A 14,740-nucleotide genomic window follows, 5' to 3' on the forward strand; every position below is an offset into this window, starting at 1 on the left:
AGACTCGGCGACGAAACGAAGAGCCGAAGAATACCGGCTTTACCAGGGCGGCCGACGCCATCTTTAATCCTGGCAGCGGCGCGCAGACTGGCGTCATGCTAATCATGATGACGTACATGGGGTGGGACATCCGGTTATTCACGTATCTGAGTACATTCATCTCCTCTTTCCAGATTCACGGCTCTATCTTGAACAGGGCAAACCCATCTTTTTTTTAAATTTAGACATACAGCACGGCCCATGCACATTTGAAGGGTGGGAGGAAACTAGAGCACCTCGCAGACACGGGAAAAACGTACAGCGCTTATAGACAGCGCTGGATTTGTCCTTGGGTCGCTCGTGCAGTAACAGCGTTGCGCTAACCGCTATGCCAATTATGCCAACCCCAAACCAATTCCAGTCCATCTGCATCCCCCACTGTCCCTGGCAGCTCTGGGCACCCACCCCTCTCTGTGTATACAAAAAAAACAGTCGCAATGCACATCTCCCTAAACTTCCTCCCCCTCACCTTAAATGCAATTAAAATTCCCAGCATCTGGCACCAAAGGGATGGCTAATGCCAGAAATATGAATTTTCCGGTTGACTAAAACTCACTCTTCTAATGCAGCAGGTGGGAGAAGTTGTTCGGCATGGACTAAAAGGGGCGAATTGGCCTGTTTCTGTGTTGTAATTGAAAAAAAAAATTAGTATTGGCTTTAATTATGTGAAGTTCACTTTAATCAAGTAATTCCTGTAACTTACAAAATTTAAATTTGAACCCTGGTCGCTGGCGCTGCAACAGCGATGCATGAGCCTCTAGGCTAAGCATGCTGTTATTGTAATTAATGCCCCTCCCCCACCCCACAAGTTTATAGATAGAGATGTACCTAATAAAAAGACATTTGGAAGAGTTGCCCCTGTTCTTCATCCTGGTGTCCGGGTCACACCCTTGTGCAACCTGACTCACTACGGCAGTGTACCAGCCCTCACTTGCCTCCATGCTAGTGAACTAGACAGGTCCTCGACTCCAGCTCCCCTCCATGCCAGTCTCTCAGTCAGACCGTTCCACTGACAACCTGTAACTGTCCCCAAACTAATGTCACTGCCCTGCTCTCCCCCCCCCCCCCACATCATTATATTGGTCCCCACACTGATCCCATGCCCACATCTCTCCCCACAGCCCTGTATCAGTCCCCACATTGATCCCACTGCTCCACTCTCACCCCACAGTCCTGTATCAGTCCCCACACTGATCCCACTGCCCTACTCTCTTCCCACAGCACTGTTTCAGTCCCCTCACTGATCCCGCTGCCCTGCTCTCTCCCTACAGACCTGTGTCAGTTCCCTTACTGATCCCACTGCTCCACTCTCACCCCACAGTCCTGTATCAGTCCCCACACTGATCCCACTGCCCTACTCTCTTCCCACAGCACTGTTTCAGTCCCCTCACTGATCCCGCTGCCCTGCTCTCTCCCTACAGACCTGTGTCAGTTCCCTTACTGATCCCACTGCTCCACTCTCACCCCACAGTCCTGTATCAGTCCCCACACTGATCCCACTGCCCTACTCTCTTCCCACAGCACTGTTTCAGTCCCCTCAATGATCCCGCTGCCCTGCTCTCTCCCTACAGACCTGTGTCAGTTCCCTTACTGATCCCACTGCTCCACTCTCACCCCACAGTCCTATATCAGTCCCCAAACTGATCCCACTGCCCCGCTCTCTCCCCACAGACCTGTCAGTTCCCTTACTGATCCCACTGTTATACTCTCTCCCCACAGCCCTGTAACAGTCCCCACACTGATCCCACTGCCCTGCTCTTCCCACAGCACTGTATCAATCCCCTCACTAATCACACTGTCCTGCTCTCTCCTCACAGATCTGTCAGTCCCCACACTGATCCCACTGCTATACTCTCTCCCTACAGCATTGTATTGATTTCCACACTGATCCCATTGCCCTGCTCTCACCCCACAGCCCTATATCAATCCCCACACTGATCCCACTGCCCCACTCTCTCCCCCAGATCTGTCAGTCCACACATTGATCTTTCTACCGCACTCTCCTCACAGCCCTGTACACACTGATCCAAGTGCCCCATTCTCTCCCCACAGTCTTATCTGTTCCAACACTGATTCCATTGCCCCACATTCTCCCCATAGCCCTGTATCTGTCCTGAAAATAATGTCACTGCCCTACTCTCTCCCCACAGCATTGTATTGTTCCCATACTGATACCATGCCCACATCTCTCCCCACAGCCCTGTTTCAGTCCCCACATTGATCCCACTGCCTTGTTCTCTCCTCACAGCCACATATCTGTCCACACACTGATCCCACTGCACTGCTCTCTCCATGCAACCCTGTATCAATCCCTACACGGATCCTATTGCCCCAGATCCCTTTGCAACTTCCCTGGCAATGTCAGAAGAATGTTTGGCATAATTCAACACAGAGGAATGACAGGTGGTGCATTTTTGGAGGTCTAAAATGTTGTGGAGCAGACAGATCTGAGGAGTGTTGTAGATCAGAGCAATCTGGAGAGTGTTTTAGAGCAGAGGGATCTGGGGGAATGCAGTGGAGCAGAGGGATCTGAGGGAGTGCGGTGGAGCAGAGGGATCTGGGGGAGTGTGGTGAAGCAGAGAGATCTGGGAGATTGTGATGGAGCAGAGGGATCTGTGGGAGTGTGTTGGAGCAGAGAGATCTGGGGGAGTGTGGTAGAGCAGAGGGATCTGGGGGAGTGTGGTGGAGCAGAGAGATCTGGGGGAGTGTTGTAGAGCAAAGGGATATGGGGGGAGTGTGATGGATCTGGGGGAATGCAGTGGAGTAGAGGGATCTGGGGAAGTGTGGTGGATCAGAGGGATCTGGGGGAGTGATGTCGAGCAGAGAAATCCAGGAACACCCCTACATATTACTTGGAGTCGGGCCACAGGTTGACAGGGTGGTCAAAAAGGCTTCTAGCACATTGGCCTCCATTTGGATTATCAAGTCCAGTTGCCAGTTGTAAACAATGTTGGTGAGGATTGTGTGCAGTTGCAGTCTGCCTTCATCCCTGCCTGCAACATTGCCAACTTCCTGCACCCACTGGTCCAGAGCAGAGCAGGACTCCTTGGATGGTTCTCCCCTTGTGTCACCATGACTGTCACCATGATCCATCTGCAAACCCATGTAGGGATCTTTGCAATCCAGAAAGCCCCATGCTCTGCTGCACCAGGATAGCGCAAAAGCTTCAGATTGCACCACTTTTTTAAAAATAATTTTTATTTTTATTTCAAAAGATCAAATTAAAATAATGCAAAGAAGATTTGGTTGAACACAAGTATAAAAGAATACAGAAGAAATGGTCACATGAATTTTAAAATATTTAAATGTCCAAAAAGTACTTTAAGTCAATGCATGCATTGCATGATTTGGATGGCATATAATCAATGAAAACGGATAACAGAGCACAGTTTGCTTTATTTTTAAAGTGTATTTTATCCCCTTATTCAAATTCTGAAACAAGAAACAACATCCTGAGAAAAACTGCAATGGAAAACAAAACATTCCAGTTGAATACAGGTCCAGCAGCCCACGATGCTGTGCTGACCCATGTAACACAGTGTCCATACCGATGTTCAGGGCCTGAGCCCTTCCTTGATGTGTGAGTAAAATGCAGGCAGGAATTAAATGGTGGGGGGGGGGGTGGGGGAGAAGGAAGAAAGGCGGGGTTGGATGGGAAAAAAGGAGGAAGAGGGCAGGAGGGAGGAAGGGGCAGGTGTAGGAGGGAGGAAGGGGCAGGGGAGGAAGAGGAGGGACGAAGGGGCAGGTGGAGGAGAGGAGGGAGGAAGGGGCAGGGGAGGAGAAGAGGAGAGGAGGGAGGAAGTGAAAGGGGAGGAGGAGGAGAGAGGAAGGGGAGGAGGGAGGAAGGGGAAAGAGAGGAGGGAGGAAGGGGAAAGGGAGGAGGAGAGGTATGAGAGAATAAAAGGGTGGATTGAAGGCTTTCTTATTTATAATTCCACCTTAACATAATTAAATTGATTCTTATTGTTCCAAGTTTTTATTTAAATATTAATCACATAAGAGCACCTGACCACGGTGTTCAGCAGGGGTTCCAGTTCTCTTCCCGTCCTTGTTACTATTTTTTTAATATATATTGTACTTGGAATACGAAATATGGATATGATTTACAACTTATGTATGTTTTTGTAACATTGAATGTTCTTGTACCTCCATATAATTACCCATATTATTTCATTGAATTATATTATCTGTATATATTCTATATTAAAATTAATAAAAACATTTTAAAAGAAAGAATGAAAGGGTGGTGAAAGAAAGGGGGGAAGGTCAACTCAACAACAGACAAATGATCAGAGGGAAGGTGGGAATTGATTTTGTCTCCATGAATGGACACAGAGCGGAAGGGATATGTAGGTTGTAAATGAAACCGGAGAGGTCGAATTTACTGCCATCTGGCTGGAGGGTGCCCAGACAGAAGGTGATGTCCCAGCCTGGCAGCGCCTGAGACCATGGCATCTTGACGTCATCAAGGGATCAGAGGCAGCAAATTGAAATGGGTGGCCACTGGGAGATCCCTGCTATTGAACCGGACAGATCCAAGGTGCTCAACAAAATTTATCCCATTCTGCATCGAGTTTCTCCAATGTAGAGGAGACTGTAGTAGGAAGGTGCAGTAGATGACCCTCACAGATTCACCAGTGAAGTGTTGCTTCATGTGGAAGGACTATGGGGTCCCAAATGGTGGTGAGGGAGTGAGTGGAGCATATCCTGTGGTCACAGGCTTAGGTGCTAAGGGGGCAATTAGAGAGGAAGGAGGAGTGGACAAGGGAGATATGGAGGAGCAGGCCCTCCAGAAAACTGTGACGGAAAGAGAGGGCAATATGTGTCTGTGGGTGGGTTCAAGCAGTAGTGTGGAAATGGTGGAGGAGGAGGCTATGTTGGATGTGTAGACAGGTGGGGTAGTAAGTAGGTAAAGAGGAATTCTGTCCTTGATGCATACACCGGTGTAATAGAGTGACAGGCCTGTCCCCACCAGTACTGTACCCTGCTATTATTCAGTGACAGACCCGTCCTCACCAGTATTGTACCCCAGTTTTATTCAGTGACATACATGTTCAATGAGTACTGTATGCTGGTGAAATAGAGTGACAGGTCCGTCCCCACCAGTACTGTAGCCCGGTATTGTAGTGACAGAACCATTCCCCCGGTACTGAACCGCAGTGTTAAACGGTAACAGATCTGTCCTCACCAGCACTGTACCACAGTGTTATTCAGTGACAAATGTGTCCCTACCAGTACTATAACCCAATATTATAAAGTGACAGATTTGTCCCAACAGTACTGTACCCCAGTGTAATAGAGTGACTCATCCCCATCAGTACTGTACCCTGGTATTTTTCAATGACAGACCTGTCCCCACCAGTATTGTACCCCAGTATTATTCAGTGACGTATGTGTTCAATGAGTACTGTACGCTGGTGAAAAAGAGTGACAGACTCGTCCTCACCAGTACTATACCACAGTGTTATACGGTTACAGATCCGCCCCCACCATTTCTGTACCACAGTGTTACACAGAGACAGACTCGTCCTCACCAGTGCAACTGAGGACAAAAATGGAAGGTTAAGAAAAATGAATGTGTGGCTGAGGGGCTGGTGTAAAGGACAGGGTTTTGGCTTCTTGGATCATTGGGATCTCTTTTGGGGAAGGCATGACCTCTACAAGAAGGATGGATTACACCTAAACCCAAAAGGGGTCAATATATTGGCAGCTAGGTTTGGTACAGCCGTCGGGTGCGGTTTAAACTAATTTGGCAGGGGGGTGGGAACCTGAATGATAGGGCAAAGGACAGAAAAGATAAAACAGGAAAAGTTAGGTTAGACAGCGAAAGTAAAAAATCAGAAAGAGCAAGGAGGGTGAAAAAAGCAAATCTGAAGGCTTTATATCTCAATGCAAGAAGCATTCGGAACAAGGTAGATGAATTAGCTGTGGAAATTGAGATAAACAAATATGATTTGATTGGGATTACAGAAACATGGCTGCAGGGTGGGCAAGCCTGGGAACTTAACATCCTGGGGTATACGATATTTAGGAGGGATCGGCAAGAAAGAAAAGGGGGTGGGGTAATATTGATGGTGAGAGAAGGGACCGACATGATTGACAGAAAGGATATCAACTCGGAAGATGCGGAATCTATATGGGTAGAACTGAGGAATAGCAAGGGGCGGAAAACGTTAGTGGGGGTGGTATATAGGCCTCCAAATAGTAGTGTAGAGATGAGGGAAAGCATTAAAAGAGAAATTAGAAAAGCGTGCAATAAGGGAACAGCTGTCACCATGGGAGACTTTAATTTGCATATAGATTGGACTAGCCAAATTAGTAAAAATACTGAGGAGGAGAAATTCCTTGAATGCTAACAGGACTGTTATCTAGACCAATATGTCGAGGAACCAACTCGGGAACAGGCCATTTTAGATTGGGTATTATGCAATGATAAGGGGCTAATCAACAATCTTGTTGTACGAGGCCCTTTGGGTAGGAGCGATCACAATATGATCGAATTCTCACTCGACATGGAGAGTGATGAAATTAAAACCGAGACTAAGGTCCTGAATTTAAATAAAGGGAATTATGATGGTATGAGACGGGAGTTGAGCAAGATTGATTGGGTGGTGTTTATGGGGGAGTTGACTGTGGATAGACAATGGAAAGCATTCACAGATCTAATGGAGAAATTGCAAAAATCGTTTGCCATAAAAAAAAACAAAAAAGGTGACTCAACCGTGGATAACAAGGGAAATTAGAGACAGCATTAGGTCCAAAGAGAGAGCATATCAATTGGCCAAAAAAAGTACCACAACCGAAGACTGGGAGCAGTTCAAGATGGACCAAAGGAGAACAAAGGGATTAATCAAGAGAGCAAAAATAAATTACGAAAGTAAGCTTGCGGCAAATATAAAAACCGACTGCAAAAGCTTTTATAAGTATGTCAAGAGGAAAAGATTGGTGAAATCCAGAGTAGGTCCTTTGCAGTCGGAATCAGGGGAATATACAATGGGGAATAAGGAAATGGCAGACCAATTAAATTCTTACTTTAGTTCTGTTTTCACAAGAGAGGATACAAATAACCTCCCAAGGATGTTGGGAAACATAGAGACTAATGCAAGGGAGGAAGTGAAAGAAACCAGTATCTCTAAGGACATGGTCTTGGGGAAATTGATGGGATTGAAGGCCGATAAATCCCAAGGGCCTGATAATCTACATCCTAGGGTACTTAAGGAAGTGGCCATTCAGATAGCAGATGCTTTAAGAATTATTTTCCAGAACTTGATATACTCAGGATCAGTACCCATGGATTGGAGGGTAGCTAATGTTACCCCACTATTTAAAAAGGGGGGTAGAAAAAAAGCAGGGAATTATAGGCCGGTGAGCCTTACATCAGTAGTGGGCAAAATGATGGAATCCATTATTAAGGATGTAATAGCAGAGCATATGACTAGCAGAGAAGGGATTGGACAGAGTCAACATGGATTTACAAAAGGTAAATCGTGCTTGACAAATCTATTGGAATTCTTTGAGATGGTGACAGGTAAAATAGATGGGGGAGAGCCAGTGGATGTGGTGTACCTGGATTTCCAAAGGCCTTCGATAAGGTCCCACATAAACGACTGGCATGCAAAATCAAGGCTCATGGGATTGGGGGCAAGATATTGATGTGGATTGAGAACTGGCTGGCAGATAGAAGACAGAGAGTTGGGATTAACGGCTCATTTTCTGAGTGGCAGGCGGTGACCAGTGGGGTTCCACAGGGATCTGTACTGGGATCCCAGCTGTTCACAATTTACATTAATGATCTGGATGAGGGGATTGAATGTAATATCTCCAAATTTGCAGATGACACTAAGCTAGGAGGGGTTGTGTGCACGGAAGAGGGGGTCAGGAAGCTCCAGTGTGATTTGGATAAATTGAGGGACTGGGCAGATACATGGCAAATGCACTACAATGTGGATAAATGTGAGGTTATCCACTTTGGTAATACAAACCGGAGGGCAGATTACTATTTGAATGGCAATAGATTAAGAGATGGGGAAGTGCAGAGAGACCTAGGGGTATTTATACACCAGTCTTTGAAGGCGAGCATTCAGGTACAGCAGGCGGTTAAAAAGGCAAATGGTATGTTGGCCTTCATATCAAGAGGGTTTGAGTATAGGAACAAGGATACCTTACTGCAGCAGTACAGGGCCTTGGTGAGACCCCACCTGGAGTATTGTGTGCAGTTTTGGTCACCTTATCTAAGGAAGGATGTTCTTGCAATGGAGGGAGTGCAGAGGCGATTCACCAGGCTGATACCTGGAATGGCAGGAATGACTTATGAGGAAAGATTGCGCAAATTGGGATTGTACTCGCTGGAGTTTAGAAGATTGAGAGGGGATCTCATAGAGACATAAAATTCTGGCAGGACTGGACAGAATGGATGCAGATGGGATGTTTCCAATGATGGGAAAATCCAGAACCTGGGGCCATGGTTTGAGGATAATAGGCAAACCATTTAGGACCAAGATGAGGAGGAATTTCTATACCCAGAGGGTGGTGAATCTGTGGAATTCATTGCCACAGAGGGCAGTAAAGGCAGGTTCATTCAATATATTTAAGAGGGAATTAGATCTATTTCTTCAGTATAAGGGTATTAAAGGTTACAGAGAGAAGGCGGGGATGGGGAACTGAACTTTAAGATCAGCCATGATCTTGTTGAATGGCGGAGCAGGCTCGAAGAGTCGAATAACCTACTCCTGCTCCTATCTTCTATGTTTCTATGTTTCTAGAAACATATAAGTACAGTACCTCAGTGTTATACGGTTACAGATCCGCCCCCACCATTTCTGTACCACAGTGTTACACAGAGACAGACTCGTCCTCACCAGTATTGTACCACAGTGTTATACGGTTACAGATCCGCCCCCACCATTTCTGTACCACAGTGTTACAGAGACAGACTCGTCCTCACCAGTACTGTAGTGTTATACGGTTACAGATCCCCCACCATTTCTGTACCACAGTGTTACACAGAGACAGACCCGTCCCCACCAGTACTGTACCCCAGTATTATTTAGTGACAGACGTGTCCTCACCTATACTATACCCTGGTATAATACAGTGACAGACGTGTTCCCACCAGAACTATACCCCAGTTTTATACAGCGACAGACATGTCCCCAGCAGCACTGGACTCTGGTATTATACAGTGATAGAACCATCCCCACCAGTACTGTACCCCAGTATTATTTAGTGACAGACGTGTCCTCACCTATACTATACCCCGGTATAATACAGTGACAGATGTGTTCCCACCAGAACTATACCCCAGTTTTATACAGCAACAGACATGTCCCCAGCAGTACTGGACCCTGGTATTATACAGAACCGTCCCTACCAGAACTGTACCCCAGTGTTACACAGTAGCAAATCCGACCCGACCAGGACTGAGCTCGTGCTGAATAGTGACAGACCATCCACACCAGGATTGTACCCAAGAGTTGTACACTGAAAGACCCGTACTCACCAGGATGAACCCCAGTGTTGTTCAGTGACAGACCCGTCCCCACCAGGACTGAACCCCAGTGTTGTTCAGTGACAGACCAGTCCCCACCAGGACTGATCCCCAGTGTTGTACAGAGACAGACGTGTCCCCACCAGGACTGAACCCCAGTGTTATACAGTGACAGAACCATCCCTATCAGAACTGTACCCCAGTATTAAACAGTGACAAATCCGTCGCCATCAGGACTGTACTCCAGTGCTTTATAATGACACACCATCCTCACCAGGACAGTAACCCAGTGATATCCAGTAACAGACCAGTCCCCACAAGGTCTGTTCCCCAGTAGTGTTCAGTGACAGACCTGTCCCTACCAGGACTAAACCCCAGTGTTATACAGTGTCAGACCCATCCCCACCAGGTCTGCACCAGTATTGTACAGTGACAGACCCATACCCACCAGGACTAAACCCCAGTGTTATACAGTGACAGATCCTTCCCCACCATGTCTGTACCCCAGTGTTGTTCAGTCACAGATCTGTCCCCACCAGGACTGAACCCCAGTTTTGAACAATGACAGACACGTCCACACCAGTAATGAAACCCCGTGTTGTACAGTGACAGACCTGTCCCCACCAGGAATGAACCCCAGTGTTGTTCAGTGACAGAACCATCCCCACCAGGACAGTACCCCAGTGTTTTTCAGTGACAGACCTGGCCCCACCGGGACTGAACCCCAGTTTTGAACAGTGACAAACAAGGCCCCACCAGGACTGAACCCCAGTGTTATTCAGTGACAGACACGTCCACACTAGGACAGAACCCGTGTTTTTGAGTGACAGACCTGTTCTCACCAGGACTGTACCCCAGTGTTGTTCAGTGACAGACCCGTCCCTACCAGGACTGATCCCCAGTGTTGTACAGAGACAGACGTGTCCCCACCAGGACCGAACCCCAGTGTTATACAGTGACAGAACTATCCCTATCAGAACTGTACCCCAGTATTAAACAGTGACAAATCCGTCACCATCAGGACTGTACTCCAGTGCTGAATAGTGACAGACCATGCACACCAGGACTGTAACCCAGTGTTGGACAGTGACAGACCCATCCTCACCAGGTCTGAATCCATTTTGTTCAGTGAGTGACTTGTCCCCACCAGGTCTGAACCCGAGTGATATACAGTGACAAACCCATCCCCACAAGGACTGAACCCCAGTGCTGTACATTGACTTAACCATTCCCACTAGGTCTGAACCCCAGTGTTGTTCAGTGACTGACCCATCCCCACCAGGACTATACCCCAGTGTTGTTCAGTGACAGACATGTCCTCATCAGGACTGCACCCCAGTTTTGAACAGTGACAGACGAGTCCCCTACAGGACTGAATGACAGTGTTGTTCAGTGACTGACCTGTCCCCACCAGGAATGAACTGGAGTGTTGTTCAGTGACACTCCCATCCCGAGCAGGTCTGTACCCCAGAGTGTTGTTCAGTGACTGACTCGTCCCCACCAGGACTGAAACACAGTATTAGACAATGACAGACCCATCCCCACCAGGTCTGTACCCCAGTGTTGTTCAGTGACAGACCTGTCCCCATCAGGATTGAACCCTAGTGTCATACAGCAATAGACCCAGTCCCACCAATACTGTACCCCAGTGTTATTCAGTGTCAGACCTTCCCAACCAGTGCTGTATTGTCAGACCCATCCTCACCAGAACTGTACCCCAGCATTTTTCAGTGATAGACCTGTCCCCACCAGGACTAAACCCCAGTTTTGAACAGTGACAAACGAGGCCCCACAAGGACTGTACTCCAGTATTATACATTGGCAAATCCATCCCCAGCAAGACTGTACTCCTGTGCTTTATAATGACACACCATCCTCACCAGGATAGTACCCCAGTGATATCCAGTTACAGACCAGTCCCCACAAGGTCTGTTCCCCAGTAGTGTTCAATGACAGACCTGTCCCCACCAGGACTAAACCCCAGTGTTATATAGTGTCAGACCCATCCCCACCAGGTCTGCACCAGTATTGTACAGTGACAGACCCATACCCATCGGGACTAAACCCCAGTGTTGTACAGTAACAGGACTGTTCCCACTAGGTCTGTACCCCAGTGTTATTCAATTACAAATCTGTCCCCACCAGGACTGATCTCCAGTGTTATACAGTGACAGATCCTTCTCCACCAGGTCTGTACCACAGTGTTGTTCAGTGACAGACTTGTCCCCATCAGGTCTGAAACCCAGTGTAGTACAGTGAAAGACCTGCCCCCAACAGGACTGTACCCCAGTGTTGTTCCAGTAACAGATGATCCACTAGGACTGAACCCTAATGTTGTACAGTGACATACCTGTCCCCACAAGGACAATACCCTAGTGTTGTTCAGTGACAGACATGTCCCCAACAGGACTGAACCCCAGTGTTGTTCAGTGACAGACCTGTCGCCACAAGGACCGAACCCCAGTATTCTACAGTGACAGACTCGTCGCCACTAGGACACATTCCCAGTGATGTTCAGTGACAGACACATCCACACCAGAACTGAACACTAGTGTTGTTCAGAGACAGACATTAACCAACGAGGACTGAAACACCATGTTGTAGTGACAAACCTGTCCCCACCAGGACTGAACCCCAGTTTTGAACAGTGACAAACAAGGCCCCACCAGGACTGAACCACAGTGTTATTCAGTGACAGAACTGTCCCCACCAGGACTATAACTCAGTTTTGTACAGTGACCGACTCATCCCCACCAGGTCTGAACCCGAGTGTTATACAGTGACAAACCCATCCCCACAAGGACTGAACCACAGTGCTGTACATTGACTGAACAATTCCCACTAGGTCTGAACCCCAGTGTTATACAGAGACTGACCCGTCCCCAACAGGAATGAACCCCAGTGTTATACAGATATAGACCCGGCCCCACCAATACTGTACCCCAGTGTTATTCAGTGTCAGACCGTCCCAACCAGTATTGTAGTGTCAGACCCATCTCCACTAGGACTGTACACAAGTATTATACATTGGCAAATCCAACCCCAGCAAGACTGTACTCCTGTTCTTTATTATGACACACCATCCTCACCAGGGCTGTACCAGAGTGTTATACAGTGACAGACCAGTCCCCATAAGGTCTGTACCCCAGTAGTGTTCAGTGACAGACCTGTTCCCACCAGGACTAAACCCCAGTGTTATAGTGTCAGACCCATCCCCACCAGTGTTGTACGTGACAGGATTGTTCCCACTAGGTCTGTACCCCAGTGTTGTTCAGTCACAGACCTGTCCCCTCCAGGGCTGAACCCGTGTTATACAGTGACAGATCCTTCCCCACCAGGTCTGTACCACAGTGTTGTTCAATGACAGCCTTGTCCCCACCAGGTCTGAAACCCAGTGTAGTACAGTGAAAGACCTGACCCCAACAGGACTGTTCCCCAGTGTTCAGTAACAGATGACCCACCAGGACTGAACCCCAGTGTTGTACGATGACATACCCGTCCCACAAGGACAATACCCAAGTGTTGTTCAATGGCAGACCCATCCCCACCAGGACTGAACCCCAGTGTTGTTCAGTGACAGACCTGTCACCACCAGGCCTGAACCCCAGTGTTGTACAGTGTCAGTCCCATCTCCACCAGGACTGTACCACAATGTTGTTCAGTGACAGATATGTCCCCACCAATTCTGAAACCCAGTGTAGTACAGTGAAAGACCTTCCCCCAAAAGGACAATACCCCAGTGTTGTTCAGTGACAGACATGTCCCCAACAGGACTGAACCCCAGTGTTGTACAGTGACAGACCCATACCCACCAGGACTGAACCCCAGTGTTGTACAGTGACAGGACTGTTCCCATTAGGTCTGTATCCCAGTGTTGTTCAGTCACAAACCTGTCCCCACCAGGACTGAACCCCAGTGTTATACAGTGACAGATCCTTCCCCACCAGGTGTTGTTCAGTGACAGACACGTCCCCAAAAGGACTGAACCCCAATGTTGTTCAGTGACAGATCCGTCCCCATGAGGACTGAACACCAGTATCGTACAGTCATAGACCTCTCGGCACCAAGACAGAACTCCAGTGATGTTCAGTAAGACACGTCCCCACCAGAACTGAACCACAGTATTGTTCAGTGACAGACACGTCTATACCAGGACTGAATCCCAGTGTTGTTCAGTGTCAGACCTGTCCCCAGCAGACTGAACCCCAGTGTTGTACAGTGACAGACCCATCGTCACCCGGACAGTACCCCAGTGCTGTTCAGTGACAGACCTGTCCCCACCAGGACTGAACCCCAGCGTTGTACAGTGACTGATCAGACCCCACTAGGACGGATCTCCAGCGTTGTTCAGTGACTGACCTGTCCCTACCAGGAATGAACCGGAGTATTGTTCAGTGACAGACCCATCCCCACCAGGACTCAACCCCAGTGTTGTACAGTGACAGACCCATCGTAACCCGGACTGTACCCCAGTGTTGTTCAGTGACAGACCAGTCTCCACCAGGACTGAACCCCAGTGTTGTACGTTAACAGACCCGTCCCCATCAGGACTGTACCCCAGTGTTGTTCAGTGAGAGACACGTCCCCACCAGGACTCAACCCCAGTGTTGTACGTTAACAGACCCGTCCCCATCAGGACTGTACCCCAGTGTTGTTCAGTGACAGACCAGTCTCCACCAGGACTGAACCCCTGTGTTGTACAGTGACAGACCTGTCCCCACCAGGACTGAACCCGTGTTGTTTAGTGACAGACCGGTCTCCACCAGGACTGAACCCCTGTGTTGTACAATGACAGACTCATCCTCACCAGGACGGAACCCCAGTGTTGTACAGTGACAGACCTGTCCCCACCAGGACTGAACCCCAGTGTTGTTTAGTGACAGACCTGTCACCACCAGGTCTGAACCCCAGTGCTGTACTGTGACAGACCCATCTCCACCAGGACTGTACCCCAGTGTTGTTCATTGACAGACCCGTCCCCACAAGGACTGAACCGCAGTGTTGTACAGTGACAGACCTATCCCCACCAGGTCTGTTCCCCAGTGTTGTTCAGTGAACAGACCTGTCCCCACCAGAACTGATCCCCAGTGTTGTTCAGTAAAAGACCTGACTCCACAAGGACTGAACCCCAGTGTTGTACAGTGACAGACCTGTCCCCACCAGGACTGAACCCCAATGTTGTTTAGTGATAGACCTGTCACCACCAGGTCTGAA

The sequence above is a fragment of the Narcine bancroftii genome, chromosome 3 (assembly GCF_036971445.1).
Source record: "Narcine bancroftii isolate sNarBan1 chromosome 3, sNarBan1.hap1, whole genome shotgun sequence".
NCBI lineage: Eukaryota > Metazoa > Chordata > Chondrichthyes > Torpediniformes > Narcinidae > Narcine > Narcine bancroftii.